The sequence below is a fragment of the Podarcis pityusensis genome (genome assembly GCF_964106645.2).
Source record: "Podarcis pityusensis genome assembly, chromosome: 7".
NCBI lineage: Eukaryota > Metazoa > Chordata > Lepidosauria > Squamata > Lacertidae > Podarcis > Podarcis pityusensis.
The window spans coordinates 35,898,143-35,916,714 of record NC_138031.1 but is presented as its reverse complement, the minus strand read 5'-3'; the positions used below and the strand labels follow the sequence as shown (position 1 = coordinate 35,916,714).

At 40.2% G+C, this 18,572-nt stretch overlaps 1 long non-coding RNA gene across 2 annotated transcripts in view; it reads right to left on the bottom strand.

Annotated features, from left to right (window-relative positions):
- The window catches only part of LOC308481381, a 277,693-nt gene that overhangs the window by 129,394 nt on the left and 129,727 nt on the right, over nucleotides 1-18,572 (bottom strand). For both annotated transcript variants that reach the window (XR_013988610.1, XR_013988611.1), the window contains exon 3: nucleotides 10,540-10,612. This is a non-coding gene — a long non-coding RNA (uncharacterized lncRNA). The remainder of the gene's footprint in view (nucleotides 1-10,539; nucleotides 10,613-18,572) is intronic.

Sequence of the window (18,572 nt, the reverse complement as noted above, 5' to 3'; positions counted from 1 at the left end):
TGCCTTGAAAAAGCAATTTTTTTGGCCCCATTCTATCTCACTGCCCAGCATTTCAAAGCAGCAGAATGTGTGCGTCTCTCTCTCTCTCTCTCTCTCTCTCTCTCTCTCTCTCTCTCTCTCTGTATGTGTGTTTAAATGCCCTTTTAATCAGATTACCCTTGGCGAATGTCCCAAACTCAGGCTGAAGTGCAGTGCTTGTGGTTTCTCAGCAGCTTACACTAAGCCTGCACCATGGAAATAATCTACTTTTAAAACCCAGGAAACAAATCAACTGCACTAAGGACATAAGTCACTGTCATTAGGGAATGATTAGGCTAAACATTTTTATACACTCTGTAGCCCAGTTCCATGTAGCGCATGATCTGGGTACAGATAGAAGAAAAAGACACCGGTCAATGGATTTTCGTTGACTTGTTTGACTGTTTCATACCGAAGAAGAACTTTGATCTTTGCACAAATTCATTCTGGTTTCCCTATGAATTTGAGCATAATGCACACAAACACACCAGGCTTTATTTTAATATACTTTTTTCAAAAAACAAACCAGACTTTAAGCCTCTTGTCTTGCCCTTAAGGTATGGGAGCTTATGGAAAGGAGGTAGCCTTTTGTAAAGCACCAAGTATATTTCAGGCTAATAATAATAAGAGTTATTACTATCAACATCAACATTCTAATTTTGTTTGGCTAGGCATTAACCGACCACAAAAGCCCTGTCAATGGATATTCACTTATTGTTTTATTCAAACCCTTACTTTCTTTAGTTCATTATTTAGGAAATGTTCTGTTTCACCTATTTTCCATTATATTTCAGCTTCTGTTATGTCAATTCCTGCCTGACCCCAGTAATGAAAATATTTACGTAGAAATTCTTTTTCTCCCATTTCCCTTAATTTTTCTGAAGGCAATGAAAGGGGGAAAAGAAATGTTTGATGTGACTGTCTAATCGAATGATGTGGCATGTGAGGCAAGCTTGCTAATTTGGAGCCCACACATCCCAAGGAAGAAACAATCGAGATGGCAAGGGGTAATGACTGATGAGGAGCCTTATTTTCCTCCACACGACTGACTGCAGATCTGATGTTCAACTGGGTCAGGGAACCAGCCTGGTTGGTCTACTATTGAGCTTCGGTTTGGACATTCTGCAGAGGGGATCATTTCTAATTTATGAAACATGTCGTTAATCCTCCGTTTGTCAGAACCGTCTTGACAAGAATGCAACCTGACAGTTGAAATATTAATATTTATTAAATACCCTTTTCTTTTGGACACTGCAGGAGAATTGCGTATCAGTGGCGAACATCATCTAAGTCCTTCCCAGCCAATGAAGGAAGGAAGGAAGGAAGGAAGGAAGGAAGGAAGGAAGGATCACAAGGCCAGTCAACTCAGTGGAAAAAAGTACAAGGGAAGGAGCAATCAATTACTTAGCGTAATCCTTGAGAAAGGCTTCGTACTATGTGTGTATAAAATACTCCTCTTTCAAAGCATATGTTTTTGCACTCTTTCTATCCCTCCCACTCCTCCCCCCCCCCGTCTTCTTTCCAAGCTCATAAATAATGCATAGGCTGATAAATATGCAATTTCAAAAAGTGCAGACACCGCAGCACATAAAAAAAAAGAATGAAAAAAAAAAAGGTTTGTGCTTTTCACACACAAGACCTGAACTGCACTTAACGGATGACACATTTTCCAGAATTAAAAAAAAAACCCCGCCCTTTAATATCTATCTATCTATCTATCTATCTATCTATCTATACACACATGCCAGTGCTACGGTCTTTTGAGTGTTACTGGCCTGGTTTCTTGTCTGAAATATTGTGAATTACGTGTGTAATAATGTAATGCAAAAACAATTCTTTTTCTTTTCTTTAAAAAACACACATTTAAATCTAATCTAGATTATCAATTCATTGCAAAAATTTTTTTACAAATTTGCATTTGACTGCAAGTATCCTATGTACTGTACACCATTCAGTAGATAAAGACCCACAAAGGCCTCCTTTTACTGGGCTCTCTCTCTCTCTCTCTCTCTCTCTCTCTCTCTTGCACACCCACCCACCCACACCCACCCCTTTAGTAATAACCATAATTAAATCACCCTTGGAAATTATTTCAGGAAGTGCTTTAACAGTATATGGTTTTGCTTGCTGCTCTCAAGCAGGTAAAAGCCACCCAAATACCATATATATATATATATATATATATATATATATATAGTTCCATTTTGTAGACTAATTGCTTGAATACAGCACTGAAACAAAATGGTGGATTCTCTTTTCCACCCTAACTCAGCTCAGGGCTGACACAACAGAGGAGAGCAACGTGGAAGCATGAAAATGGCGCTCAGAAGACTGGACATAAAATCAGCCTAACACAAAAAGGCAATATTTTTTTAAAAAAAAAAATACATGCATACAAGCGCACTGAACAATAAGAATTCACTGCACAGGTTTCGTGTTGATTTTGCTACTTCAGTTTTGCAACAGTTCAAACATAAAAACGGTTTCCTTCTGTGAAGGGTGACCTTTTGGATGAATACTTAAATTGAAAACACCCTGGGTAAGAAATAGACCACAGCATTTAATTTGGACTGGCTAGTTGGATGCCTATATATGTACTGTACAATAATTTCAAATTTAATTAAATCACACTGCTGACGCCAGTGATCTCGACACTGTAAGGATGATTAATTGCATGCTTAAATGAAATATAAAGCTGCCTTTAAAAAGTAACATCAGTGCAGAACCCTGAGAAAGGCAGTCTCTGATAGATTTACGAACAAGTGCCTGGTTGTGTCTCCTGTCACTGTTAGGAAATGGGCCCTGCATAGGAATAGAAGAGCTGCGCCAAAAAGATAGGCTTTGATGTGGGATCCTTCCTGCAAGGCGATTTTGAGCGAGCAGCCCTCCCCACACCTTCCCAGACATACATCTCCTGATATGACTTCCTATCTTGCCGGAGAGTTTTCACAATTTGCATTGTCATCGTACGGAATGGCCCACACTCGGTATACAAACAAGACCTGACACACTGTAATACTGGGACTCTCCTGTCACAGCAAAGCAGCTGGACTGTTATATATACCACTTTGCTTCCATTGTATTTCAATTCAGAGCAGCAGCAGCACAAAGGGCCTGACAGGGCTAACCACGGATTGTCACCTTGATTTGTCCAGTCTAGCCGATATGCGGAGGGGAGGGAATTAGATTCTCCTGCTTATGAAGACAGCAGAGAAACAAATAAGCTTACGTACGACGTTTCCAAAATTATGCTATCTGAGAATCGTGAAGCAGCTCTGTAGGCGCTACGTGGCTCGACAGGGGGAAGAAAGGCTCTGTGAACCTATTCCAAAAGACAACTCTATAGCAATATATATTAACTAACTCTGCGGGACAGAAGGAAGAACCATCTGTACCAGGCTTAGCACTGATTATTGGTGAATATAATGGTGCATTTGATGACAGCTTCCCATCCTATATGCAGTGCTTTTTTTCTAAAAAAAGAAATGTTATGGGGTACTCTCATTTTCCTACTCATATTGAAATACTGCCCCTCAATGAGGCCAAACTTAGATTCACAAGATGTTTAGGGGTATGCGCACCCCCAGAAAAAAAGCACCGCCTACATGTAAATTATTTGGGGCACAGAGCCTGGCCACAATCCAGAGAACATTTGGAGCAGCTCAAGGTTTCAAGTGTGTTATTCAAAGCGCTGATGGTGAGCATTTAGGGCCCAAGCTTGTTCTCATGCATGTGGATGTATATTAGGGTTGCCAGGCACAAAAAGGTGTTGAGCTTTTTTTGGGGGGAGGATGAATTTCCATGCAGGGATTGTATTTACTGCATTGCAGTCCATGCCTCCTACTGTGCAATGCACATGATGGGCTAGTTATGGTTTTGTACACAGCAGCGCACCGTGAACAAGCTGGTGCAAACGGGTGTCCTCTGGCCTAGTGCACAGTTGGCCCTGTCAGCTGTGGCAGACCTGGCAACCTTTTTTGAGGTTCCCTCTCCCGTGCTTCTTCCAGGCTTTCAAAGCTGGAAATGCTAAACATACGTTTAGTGGTGCATGCGCAATGTAGGAGCACTATCTGTGCACCGCCCAAGTTCTCAAGGCAAGGATTTGTTTATTTTTACTACACAGTACTTCTGTGTGCGCGCGCATGGAACTGATCCCGAGGACCAATCCATATACAGAATCTCATATCTGTTCTCAAAATGCCTCTGCCAGATTGGGGCAGTGGGGTTTTCGCAAGATGCATATGCAGGCAAACCACTACGCTAAGTGCATCTACAAAAGGACCCACATGTGCACCAGCATGTAAAATGGTATTCATAGCACATTTAAAACGTTTACCCACAAATTATTATTTTTTAAATGTAAAATACAACTGTTAATCTACAATACTTCCAAGGAATTAAAAAAATAAAATAAAGAAAAACATAAAAGTTCCATCAAGTGCTGCAAAGAACTTTGTGTGTGTGTGTGTGTGTGTGTGTGTGTGTGAGAGAGAGAGAGAGAGAGAGAGAGAGAGAGAGAGAGAGAGAATGGGATTTTCCAATCTATGATTTTGTAAACAAGATGGTTTTTGATGGTACAGGATTTTAAAATCGCCATTTGCCTGCGTTGCATCTGCTTCTTTTGTAACGGCATCTGATGTCTACCCTCATGCAATTTTGTGACATCTGAAAGAAAATTTTGGGAATTATTCCATGACCATTCACACTAGTCGAGGCCACTGGAAAAAAATAGGATTACACCAGAGTAGGCAATTATTGAACTGCCACAATTTGAGCGCCTGAAATCTGACTTCTGCTGCTTATCAGCTGAAGCAAATTCTTAGAATAAATAAGCAGTATACAAAAACAAGGAAAAACAATTATTTTTTGAAAGGCTATTCTACAAATATTTGTTCTGCTTATTTTTGTTTTGCTGGTTTTTTTAAAAAAATAAACAGTCCAGTTTATTAAGTCCAGGCTTTATTTAAGTATATTAAATAAATAAAAATAAAAAAACCCTAACATATAGCTTTCCCCTAGAATGTACAAAAGCCTTGTCTCTAAAGAAAACACTTTCAGAAATGCCACCTTTATTCATCTCTTTATTTATGAGGTCAGGCTTTATCAGAAGATGCACTGTTACACATTACAATAATCTGTTCGTTTCTGAGCATGCAGTATTTTAAACAGGCATGGAAGGCTAAGCGTATGTAATGTTTGTCAGGTCCCAGCACTGAATTGTAAATCGAGTGATCTCGCAGTTGTATGTGTGTTTGGTTCCTCCATTTCCTAGTTCTATCAATAGCGGTTAAACATATACCAAAATGCAACATGCTGCTCTTATGTGTCTGAACCATACGCGATGAGCTACAGCAGGAAAAAAATACAAAATAAAAGCTTACCCATATATGGTAATGCTAACATGTATCCATCCATTCATGGTACAGGTTTCAGCCCAAACGATATCCCTTCACTATCATCTATCTATCTATCTATCTATCTATCTATCTATCTATCTATCTATCATATTCATGCAAAAAAGAAGAAGAAAAGAATACCCACATTATCTATATAGCAAAATTGTTTAGGGAAACCTAAAAGCACAAAAAGAACCATTTATTGTCCAAGGAGAAAATTGTACAGATTTGTCTTTCCACAGAATTCTAGGCAGCCAACCATAATAGCTCTTTGACAGTTCACCTGACTGCAGCGGGAATGGTGTGTGTGTGTGTGTGTGTGTGTGTGTGTGTGTGTGTGTGATGCTTATGGTGGGTGACAGAAAGGGGCCATTTGAAGTGCCATTATGCAGTTTACATAAGATGATTTCAGCAGATTTCATCTTTATCCAGTTATACTATCTACATTTGGGAGGGTTTATCTAATTGTGCACAGCTCATTAAAAAATAAAATAAAAGTTGTGTTCTTTTCAGAAGATGGTCGCATTCTGTGTTTAAAGAAGGGATTTTCTCCTTGACTTTGGCACCCTGTTTCCCAATAAGAGCCAGACAAACAGGGTTGCCCATGATGGTCCTTATTTGAAAAGGGTGGGGGGGTTGTTTAACAGACGCAGCTATAACTGTGTCCATTTACATAATGGTTGGGAAAAGAACATTTTAGCTTCTTGTGAAAAAAAGAAGAATGTACTGAACATGCTTTCGATTTAAATCAGTTTCAACCTCGAATGGGATAAAGAGGTTCTATTTAATTCCACAACAGAAGCTCAGGCCCTGACCAGTCCTGTTCGTCTAATTGTTTCAGGTGAAGCCTGTGGGACTCCAGATAAAAGTAATAACTTCTCAAATCATTTCGGGTTTGCAAGGCCAGATTATTAATCCTTTAATAGTCTAAATGACTTCAGAATAACTTTGGAGACACCCATCCCTGACAGCATTGGCACAATATGATTATGGAAACAGTTAATCTTAGAAGGCTGATAGGCTAAATCTGTTAGTATTGTTTCCAAATTGGGGGGGGGGGGGGATAGAAATTGCAATAAAACATGAGTGAGTGATGGTGTTTGGAAGGGGGAAAGTTTTGTACTCCAAATAATCTACAAAGCACAATGGTTTGGGAGTTTTGTACAGCCTTATCCTATAACTATGGATGGAGCATATATTTTATGTGCAAGGTATCTATATATTCATATCTTACCCCAGTCTCTATTGTTAATGTGTTTGCCAGAGTGTGGAAAGCAGGATAGGAAAAGCTAGGCACGAGGTGCATAGAGATGAACAGAAATCACTTAACGTTACAGATAAGTATGACAAGCACTATTTTATATATATATACCAAGATAAAGTTTCATAAAACAGAATGGCATGATATCTGAGTAAGTTTGAATCTCTTCCCAGTGATGACATGAAAATAGATGCTTATTAATCCTGTGTTTTGTAAATAATTATCCACAGCTTTATGGAAACCATCACATAAATCTGAATTTTTTTTTCTTGAGCGTATTTCTATTTGAAAGACAGTTTTCCTATTACATGATTTAGGTGGATCGAGGATTCAAAACATACTAATGTGCAAATGATGCAAGACTGCAAGCTTTAAAGATGCTGTGTAGTCTTTTCAAAATAACATCTTGGACAAGATAAAACAGAGCAGCTGCATTCCATGGGTAGTATATTATAATGGTCTAGTTCCCACCAACAGATAAATAGTTAATATATGTATTCAATATTTAACATGTTATTTAAAGCAAATCTTTCACCATTTCTGTGCCTGAGAACTATTTTTGTACAAACACTTCTTGCAGAATGCATAGTATAGGTGAGATGCATTTGGCTCCCCAACCGCACCAATTACAGGATTGAAAACAAACACATTAAATTATATTTGCAAAAAGTCTTGCCCCAGGGAGAAGTATATTCATCAAACCCACTTATTTGCCTTTAACCAATATAATTTTCTTTATAAATGTGTTGAAAAATTACTCTTGGATCTATTAGTGCTGCAGTCCTAGGCAAGTCTACACAGAAGTAAGTCCCATTACATTCAATGGGGCTTCTTAGGTAAGTGTGTACAGGAGAGGGTCATGGGGTATGTAGCAAATAGCGTTCCAAGAGGCTCCCCATTAAAATATCATGGTCCCTGAAACACTGATTGAGAGCACAGCATCCCTCTACTCCCACAATATCTATGTCTTTGAAGGAAAAGAAAGAATACTAAGCTCTACTGTACAGCGGTACCTCGGGTTACATATCGTTCTGGAGGTCCGTTCTTAACCTGAAACTGTTCTTAAACTGAAGCACCACTTTAGCTAATGGGGCCTCCCGCTGCTGCCGCGCCGCCGGAGCACAATTTCTGTTCTCATCCTGAAGCAAAGTTCTTAACCCAAGGTACTATTTCTGGGTTAGCAGAGTCTGTAACCTGAAGTGTATGCAACCTGAAGCTCATGTAACCCGAGGTACCACTGTACTTAAGAGCACTTGAGGCTGCCCTATATGGAGCTAGTGTTAGATTTCCTGATCTATGATTGCAGTCATGGGATTTTTGTCTATCGCATGATGGTGTATGTTTTGACTCCACGGAGTGGGAAGTGACGAAGACAGGATGTTTGTGTTACTGTGTTCCGTGAAATGGGACTATAGTTCTTTGTTCTTTTTCTCTTTGCTGTCTGAGGCTAGAGAGAGAGGGAGCCATGTTGCAGTGCTCCGTGTGTTTTTATACGTAAATAAAGTAAATTAGCCAAAATGCTGAGTTGCTGAGTTCTGTTACGCAACTGTGCAAACTCTGCAGATCCCTAAGTGTTTCAGTGTCGGTTGGCATCGGTTGCTGTGATGTTCGGGCTGAAGAAAGCTTATGAAGCTCCCGAATGATCGACCAGGACAGAGAGAACATGCCAGTTGGGCATGTGTCTCTACCGGGGTCCTACTTGAGTGTAGGCTGAACTCCTGGTAGCTAGACCATCCGTCCAGGGAGACAGCATGGCAATCTGCCCGGAGGGCAGTGCAGCGAGCGGCCCACAGAGTCCACCTGGTGGACGCAAGCCCCACGCTGCCGTTTCAGGCAGCATGGGGCCCCGAGACACCACGTCACTCCCAGGAGAGATGCGTAGCTCGGGCATGTTGCAGGCCAGGCCCCAAGGTAAGTGCCGCCCCCTGTGGAGTGCCATTTTGTCACACCCTCAGGGATGACACCCGGGGCAGACTGCACCCCCCGCACCCCCCTTTCTATGCCCCTGCCATTCATCAAGTATTGTCTATACTGGCTAACAAAGCCTCTTTCCAATAGGGTTGTCTCCCAGACCTACCTCAAGATGGCAGGGATGGAACCTGGGACATTCTGATGCAAAACAATGACTCTATCACTGAGCTACATTCCTTTCCCAAAACTTCTCTACCCTTCAAAGACCCTTCTTCCTTCCTTCCTGATCTAAGGACTGCAGCACTGATGTTTATTTATTTTGCTAGTGCCTTTGCCACACAAACGCCTATTCGTTTCAAAGTTAATAAATTGAAACCATTTTAATCTCCCTTTTCTTCAGCATCCCTTCATATTTCCATGTGTATATTCAAATTCAATAAACACAGCAGATAAGTATTTAGTTAAACATGGGCATTTACTAGTAGAAGATAAGTCTGTTGCTGGCTAGCTTTTGAAATTCCCAAGCACTTTAGCACTGGCTGTGATCCAGAGGTTTTATACATGTACTATTGAAATATGTGTGCATCAAAAGTTATTCTGTGAATTTCCTGTTCAATAACTCCCACTAAAACCCCAAACTGTTAAGAGGGACAATATCCAAAAATACTGCACATAAAATACAGTTCTTTTCTTTGCAGTGGAGCTCCCACTGAATCTCCAAATTGCATCTGAAACATGGAGGAGGGATTTTTAATAAGCTGTTTGTGGGGGCCATAGTGAGTTATGATCCTCAGATGAAGGGCAATATAGAAACTTAATAAATAACAAATAATAATAATAATAATAATAATAATTTGTCACCAATCAATTGATTGGGATCATATTATCAAGATCATCCCCAGCATGAAGGGGCATGATGCTGTTTGCTTCAGAAGCAAATTCAAGAGCAGCAATTATTTTTCTCCTGCTAACAGCATTTTTTAAAAAATGGTTTGCTTCTGGTACAACAATACTGTATATCTATACTTTTCTCTCCCTCCATCCCTCAAACACATGTACTCTTTCTTACTTATCTGGACCTAAACTTTCCTTTGTCTGAGGTTGACTGGCTGGAATCTTACCTTTGCTTGAGTTGACCTTTGCTTCCTGGGTTTTGAATTGGTATTAGTGGTATGTGGCCAAGTGTGGCTGGAGGCTGTGCCTACCAGGTACACACACACACACACCTGACTTGGGCTAGAATCCTGTCCCCTAGGTGGGGCCACTGTCTTTGACAGAACAGGCTAAAAATATTGCGATTTTACAGACAAAAAGTACATCTGAAAGACTGGTGCTTGGAATTCTAGACAAAGGGCTTTGTGCATGAATGCAGCTAATAGAGGACATCCCTTTACAAAGCCAGAAAGATAACTTGGAGGAAGCAGCCTCTACTCTGCAAAACAGTAGGAGAATCTGCAGCAGTCATTTTGAAAAGGACAAATTCATCCATCATGTCTCTGCAAGAACAGCACAAAATACAGCCCAGGAAAAACAGTCTACTAACTTTTAAATTAGTCTGCAGCAAACAGATTTACCCTTTTAGAAAATAGGCAGCTGATGCAGAAAGAGATTTGTTCAGCTCACCCCACAGTGAGTTGAAAGTAAGAGTGTCAGCAAAACAAACTGGGTGCCATACCCAGATTGTGCAAGATCTCTACAATTCTGTGATACTATGTGACCACACCAGTAGAGAGCCAATCTTAAATAAGTTCAAAATAATGTAAGGGGGTGGTGGAGGAATTATCATGGCTGTTGCACCAAATTTTAAGCTCTCTAAACTTGTTTCTAACACCTCCCCCCAAACTTCTCTCCCTTTTTGCCCCCTGTCCCCTAAAATTTGAAAACAAAAGTCTGCAAATAAAAACTTCCATCCTAACCCTAAATTCAATAAATAGTGATGCATTGTTTACATACCATATCCTTGAAAACGCTCAGCACATTCTGGTGATTTTCCAGCAAAATGGTTCTGTGCCTATTCTCCTTTTATCTGTAGAGAAATAGATAAACAGAAAGAGGTAAATCTAGGAGATATGTGTACCTTATAAAAAGAAATCAAAATTCATTGACTTGGATACTAAGATTTTTTAAAAGTTCATGGAAAGAATATCAACCATCTCCTTTTCCCTCCTGCTGTCATTTCCAACTCCCTAAAAAAGTCCATTTAGCCCTCTGTGTAGTCTGAGGGGGTACAGATTTCTAAAAAGTAACCTAGTTTAGTTTCCAATCCCATATGTTGGAATTTTAAACTCTATTCCAGATCTGCAATACTCGTTATGCTTTCCATATTTTGCAACTTACCTGCTCAGTGCTTATCTCACATATTTTATTGAAATTTCTTTTTTTTTTATTCCCAGCTTTCTAACAAATGCACAAGGTGGTGTATGCTTTTCATAAACCATTTTGAGGGTGGGTGTTTTTTGTTTGTTTGTTTTTTTACAGTCTAGTGGTATAATAATTTTAGGGGACAGGAATTAAATAAATAAATAAATATGTTCAACATTAAAGCGGCAAAGCATAATGAAGAACAAATATACTGATAAAACCACACAGCAAGCCTATAAAAAAAGTGGAAGCAGCATAAAAGACAGCCCAGAGATGATAATCTACAAAAGCTCACTGAAATAAAACTATTTTCGCTGCTAATCAAAAACAAAGTCGTTGGACAGCTGCACAGAGCTCCTTGTGAGTTTGTTGCTGAGCTTGAGTGCCACACCTAAAAAGGCTCTGCCATTGATTCCCACTTGCCATATTTCGTGAATAACTGGTGTATAAATTAAAACAGCTCTCCAGATCATATCATGCCTAATCTAGCCCAATGCCAGTATAAATGGATAGAAAAGGCAAGAACATTCACCCTTGCATGTGACATATCTGTGGACAGTGAGCTTGTGATGTGAATTAGTAACATAATGTGCCCTGTTCCAGTCTCTGAAATATACCTGACTTCATGCACTAAGCCTAGTCATGTATAAACTACACACACACACGCACGAGGTGTATGTAAGATCAGTACTTCTGAGGATAACCCATCCCTTCTCCATGGTTTCTCAACTGTCCACTAATATGTTGTCTGCACCAAACAAGAAAGGCTAGGAGAGGAAATCTGGTGGTTTTCTAGATGTTGCTGAGCTTCAGTTCCTGCCAGCCCCAGCCAGCATAGTCAACAGCCAGAATGTAGTCTAACAACACAGATTCCTTGTCCATGAGCTAGGAGGTGGAATTGCCATAAAGTTGAATGGAATTGGGTGGATGGCAATAATGCCTTAGACAGAGCAGGTTTGCTGAGAGAGGGAAGAGTGCATTTGCTGCATTTAAAGAGATATCAACAGAATTATTTTTAAGGGATATCAACAGAAACTGCATGAGGTCTATGAAGCTATTTTTTTGCCTACCATCTGATCTACAGGAGGTCACTTGAGTTAAATCGCTGAGAAATTGTTATGACAGCTCTTTATAATGTGTTAATTTATAACAGAGATGCACTAAAAGTAAAAGGGATGGCACAAAAATGATCTAAAGTTCTTTTTTAAAAAATTAAGAGGGTTTTTTCATGCTTTGAAAAACATTTGTTGGAAAGGATGATATATTTTAATTTAGACCTGTAGAACTTGAGTTTAGAAAAATGTCTCTGCAATAATATATGCCGAGCTTTAAATATTTCATTCTGCAGTGTGATATGGGTAGGAATACAGGTTTGATTTCAAAAAACTAATTTTATGTACATTTGATGGGTATGTAAGTTTATTTGGCTGGGTATTATTAGAACAACACAGGAAATAATGGGGGGATAAACTAGCAATTGCGCCACAAATTATATTATTAAAATGGATTAAAGACTATGTACAAGGAAGGAGGAGAATTAGTGGGAAATATGTTATTCACTGTACACACATAATGAAGAAATGAAAAACAATATACCACTTGTAGAAGACTGGCTTTCAAAACTATTGCATATTAATGTTAATTTCATACCCTCGAACATGCTGCAGAGAAAAATCGGGACACATGTGTTTTTGAGATCGTACTCTTACAGGAGCCAAAACAGAACATTCTGGGATCCAGTCAGAAGCTGGGATGGCTTCTGTAATTCCAGGTGTCCCACTTAAAGTGGGAAAGTTGAGGGGTACATAATGTGTTAAAATGTGCATTTGAGAAAAACACAACAATGGAGCTTGCAACAAAATGCTAACAGTATGGAGTGTTCCTGTTCAGTTCTCACTATGTACACATTCCAAAAGCTTACCATCACAGCAAACTGCTCTCTAGTACACCATGGAGCCAAAGCCTATAGAGAATTGTTTTTGGTCTTTTGTCCCACTGGAAGAATACTTTCCTTTTATTCTAATGTCTAGAATCTAGTACAGCTACAATGCAAGGCGTTTCAAAAATGTATCAAAAAGCAATACTTTCCCAGTATAGGGGTATGCCCACTGCCTTTAGTTTTCAACTCAAGTAAGAAAGCTATGATACCTATTCCATCTTAACCACACATATTTTAAGTATAGAACATACAAATGCTTCTGAATGGACATTTTTATGTTTAAAAAACAAGGTCTTAATTCCCTTTAGCTAAAACGAATATGCCCTAAGTTGTGCCCTTTTGGTTGTCTGCTGATTTATTTTAATATGAAAATAAATCTAAGCTCTGCTTGTAAAGCAGATCATGCATTTATTATATACTTTAAAATTAGAATATAGTTATTGCCACATTTGTTCCACACATGCAAAAGAGACACCTAAATGAAAAGAGAGGTTTTATTCCCAGATTTACATTTTGACTCCAACTGTAATTCGCAGAAACAAAAGGATGAGTGAGCTATCATTTAACGAAAAACTTAAAAGCTGTTCATTTGCGCAGCAAATCACCAAATAAGAGAATTAAAATAACTAATTTTTAATGGCAGTAGAAAAACAGTGCACTCTTCTGCATATATCCAGCAAATCCATTTTGCTTTTAGGATTTTGCAAAGAACGATGTCAAAAGTTTGATAATTTTTAACACCAATCCAAAACATAATCAATAAGTTAGTGTTAACATTCAGGTTTTTAGCACTAATCACCACATGGTAAGTTACAACAGATCATTGTTTCTTATTCCTTTCCAATCTGGCTCAAAACTGTACCAGGTAAGATGCAAACATAAGAAATTGCTTGCTATGTCGGACAAAGGCCAACATAATCAGTTTCTAACAGTGATAAGGCATATGCCTAAAACAAAAACAAAAAAGTATGGTGGTGATGGCTGTAACATCATTATGCTTGAGTAATTATCACTATCTTTCTTAAATATAAGGTCTTGATCTGGTCAACCACACATGGACAAGTCCCACTAGGCTCAACAGAGCCCAATTCTCCCCAACTGGTTCATCCCAAGAGCACCAGCACACACGCCACAAAGAGATAGCTGCTTTATATTGGTCCATCTAACTAACTTCCATAGGTGCCAACTCTATGGGGCCCTGGTGCCTTTGGGCCCCCCAATAAAATATTTAGTGGGAATGCCCCCCATACTGTATCTTCTGCAAGCTGGCACCTCTCTTCTTCCTTTCCTCTCTCCTTCCCTCTCTCCCTTGGGCAACCACTTTGTCCCACCCACCCAGATGCCGCCCTCTTTTCCTCGTTTGTCTCCTGGCTTTTGGCAACATTTCTGAGCCAAGGCAGCTGGGAGAAAGGCAGGCTGGCAGGCTGGGAGGAGCGGTGAGTGGGCAGCAGGTGGGGTTGGAAGAGTGAGGCAGGCAAGCAGCCCAAACTTCTTGCACAAGAGGCAAGTGGGTGTTGGAGGAGAGGAGTCCTGTGCCCAGTTGAGGAAGGTACGCTCTACAGAAGTGCAGGGAGCAGAGGAGAAGTGTGGGCAGGGGCCGCCCAATATTTTGTTCAAGTTGGCACCTGTGCTAAGCACTGCCTACAGCAGGCATGGCCAAACTTGGCCCTCCAGCTGTTTTGGGACTACAGTTCCTATAATCCCTGACCACTGGTCCTGTTAGCTAGGGAAGATGGGAGTTGTAGTCCCAAAACACCTGGAGGGCCAAGTTTGGCCTACAAGGACTGGCAACAATCTCTAAGAGGCTTTCAAGTATTTTCTGGAGATGCCAGTGATTAAACCTGGAATCATCTGAATGCTAAGTAGGTCCTCTATTGCTGCCGTACAATCCACAGCCTATAGAATCATATCATTGGTCCATTGAGCTCAATATTGCCTACACTGACTTGCAGAAGCTCTCCAGGAGTCTTTTCTAGAAGATGTTGGAGACCTATGCTGTGTGCTCCATCACGAAGCCATAGTCTTGGACGTTACAAGGGATATCTGTCATGCTGCTTGCATGGGTATCTGCTAATATTGGTGAGGGTGTGGGTGTGGGTGTAAGACAGGGTTCCATTCAGCTGTGAGGCTCCCCAAACTTCACAGGATTGAGTCCTGTAGGGTATTTAGTTTGGGTTTTTTTACTTTAAAACAGTGAAATTTAACTCATATTCCATATAAAGAACAACATGTGGGACTGTTCTTTTTGTCAAATCAAGCTCCATCATGTTATCCCAGAAGGGATTCCTTCAATATTAGCAGCGAAAAGGATTGGTGAGAAAGGGAAAGTTATAAAACAGACCAATTTAACATTAGTCATTATAGAGACAGTTTTTAATTATCTGCTATCCTACTAGTTTAAAGTCTTAAGCAGAAATATGTTCCTTACCTTTTGAAATGAATTAACGAACAAGGTGTAGAGCAAATATAATTCCATTCTGAGTTGACTAAGGAAAAGAATTACACATTCCTTAATAAATTTGCTACAGTCGATCTATAAATTCCACAAAAAAGAATACTGATGGTAGCATAAAAGGCCTTATCAAATTCAGCACGCAAAGCCAACCATTAGCATCCTCCCATGGTCCTGAGATCCAAAACCATTTCATCAATTTATAAATTTTAATTCAAGGTTCACTGGTTTGCATATAAAGTGAAAGTTGGTGGGTGGGTGGGTGGGGGTCTACTTTTTTCAGTAATGGAGTGTGCAGGTGATCCCTGCCTTGCCTTCTTGCACTTTACCACTTGAAGACAAACAACCAGCAGCAGCCAGCTCATGTCTGGTACTGGAGCCAGGCTGGGAAGGGAAAAAGGAATGAAATAGAGAGGAAGATAGATAAAGTGGGTTACATATTTTGTTCCTATCTGTTGGGCACTCTTCAAAAGCAGACCCCCCCAACCCCATATTATATGAAAGTCACCGAGCGTGTTTTTAGCAAACATATGCACACCTGGTTTGGCTTTCCCATAGAAGTTTCTGGGGGGCAAATGTACATAGGCAGCTCTGATTTACAGATAAAACTCATACCTAGACATTGTCAGGATTCAGGTCAGTCTTTGATCAGACTGAAGTGGGTGGTACTCAGTTTGGGTATCAGGTCTTCATTCTGTCTTTTCTAAGCTGTAAGCAAGCTTCTTGCATATTCCAGGGACATCCCTGATTTAGAGAAGTTGTCTCAGTTTCTGATTTGATTCTGGAATGTCCTGCTTTTCCTTAGGATGTCCCTATTTTCATTAGAGAAATGCTGGAGGGTATGAAGTTATCAACCTCCGAGCTGTCTGAAGGCAATCCTGTATAGAGAAGTTTTTTTTTAATGTTCATGTTTTATTATGTTTTCATATATGTTGGAAGCTGCCCAGAATGCTAGGGCAACCCAATAAGATGTGTGGGGTATAAATTATCATTATGGAATGGGATGTCCCTATTTTCATCAGAGAAATGTTGGAGACTATGCATATCTTTATATGATTAACTCATAGGGCCCAACTACATGTTACACTAAACAAGTACTTTTGCTTCCCATACTGAATTGTACTACTTTAAACAGTAACCAGATGGGGGATAAAGGTCAGGACCACAGCAATGGATGTGAGGGTTGTTGTTGTTTTTTAACACTTTGCTACCCCTGATAAAAATCCACCCCTAAAGCTACTCTTTGTGTTGTGGGGGGAAGCTGTTGCTGGTGCCCCAGGGTAAGAAATCTGCAATGATCAGAGAAATAGCTCCAGGGACTATTGTACTAGGTGATTTTACTTTCCCTAAAAAAAAACAAAAACTGGGAAAGTCGCAATTATTTCTTGCCAGCCTCCCCCTTCTTGGAAGTACACTCCATGAAGAAAAGGGAGAGCGCATAATAAATCTTAATTGTAAAAAAAAAAAGCATGACTGGAAAAGAAGCAGACCACCCCAATAATCTAACACCATTGCTTGTGACCTGCTTTCACAGCCAAAACTTGGGAGAATGACAACCCATGTGAAGAACAACTCTTTTTATTTAATTCAGCATTCCTCCCACAAATCATTGTGATTAAAGCACATGAGGAAAAGCATTCACTGCGATTAAAAGCTATAGTCCATCAAAATAAAAGATCCCACCTCTCCCGTCTTGAGCTCTGGGCATTTCCTCAGTCATCTTTCTCAGAAAAAGAGAATGGATCTTGTGCTTAACCTTTTGTGAAAACTGAGGCAACAGAGCTACTCAGAATGGCTCTGGGAGGAGCTTGGCTCAGTGTGGACCATGGCAGTATATGGAACCAATCCCATGCCTCCACCATCACATGACACCCTACGCCAAGCTCCCTATAGCTCTCCCCTCTCCCTCTCAGCAAACACTAGCAACTGGCTGTGTTGGTAAGCTGGGAGAGCAATGGAGTCCCACATGGACCGCCTCACAAATTATGTGAATTCATCATTACTTGCCTGTGCTATTGGGAACAGTATTGTTGGCAAAGTGTGCATGGTTAATAAATAGGTTCAGTGTGGCAGTATTAACCACTTAATAGCTATTTATCTCAGGGATGGGTGAAGACGTGGCTTACCAAAGTTCACTCCGTTGCTAGCAAGGGGATGGCAATATAAAAACAATAGCAGACCGTAGCATTTTCCTGGTCAGTCTTCTCACCAGAAGTACCACCAAGTTTCTGGGCTACTTGAATGCTATAATAACAGCAACTATTTCTCATCTATGGAACTTAGATGGAGAGAGGACCCTTCTTCCTGTTTGTACTATAATTGGGATAATTATCTGTGCTGCTTTTGCCACTGGTTCTCAGAAGTAAATGTTTATTGACTGGACTGCAGAGTGTACTTGATAGTTGATTTAGCTCCATTAGCTGGTCCATTATAGTTCAAGCTGTTAGTTTTCAGAGTCTGGAATGATAGTCTTACTCCAACTTCCCTTGGATAAGGAGATTAATTATAGAATGGAAGCAGACTTCCTAGTGGGAGCTGGTCCACTTGGACAGGTGTGCTTAACAAGTTATTCATTAGCTTAAAACTGCACATGCAGCCACTTCTCAGCTGCATACAAATAAAAAGTTTCTCCTTAGCAACCTTTCCTACCCACAGGGCACAAGCCTCATGCAAACCACAGAATTGTCTTAAAATTTTGCAGAGGGCTGCTCCAAGTTTAAAAACTCTGGAAGCAAACAGACAAAATGATCAAATAGTATTACATAAATTGTGATGGCTCGCTGGTATTTCTTAGTATCACATACTATTTTCTGCATATTGCCTCTGCCATTGACGTCATTATCCCTGATGATGTTTTCTATCTTCTATAGTCCAGAGAACTATGCCTACTACCCACATATGGAATATCTGGGGCGGGGAAGGATGAGCAATTCAAATAGAACAACAGTGAAATGAGCACGTATAAAATACTGGCATATTAGTGTAGATCTGGGACAATGCTAGTGGTGATAGATGTGTTTAAACCATCCTGCACAGAGCTGTTGACTAGGTGCTCAGCCCCAGTTTAGGATTTGCTTCCCAAGTAGCAGATTCTGACTGGTCAAGATGAACACCCCACTGAGAACTGGTCTGACTGATTGCCATGCAGCCTTGCCTTGAGGCCTAGCTCATACCTGGTCATTGGTTACATGGTCTGGTCACTTGCCTGTACTCTGTCTCCCTCCTTTGAATCTG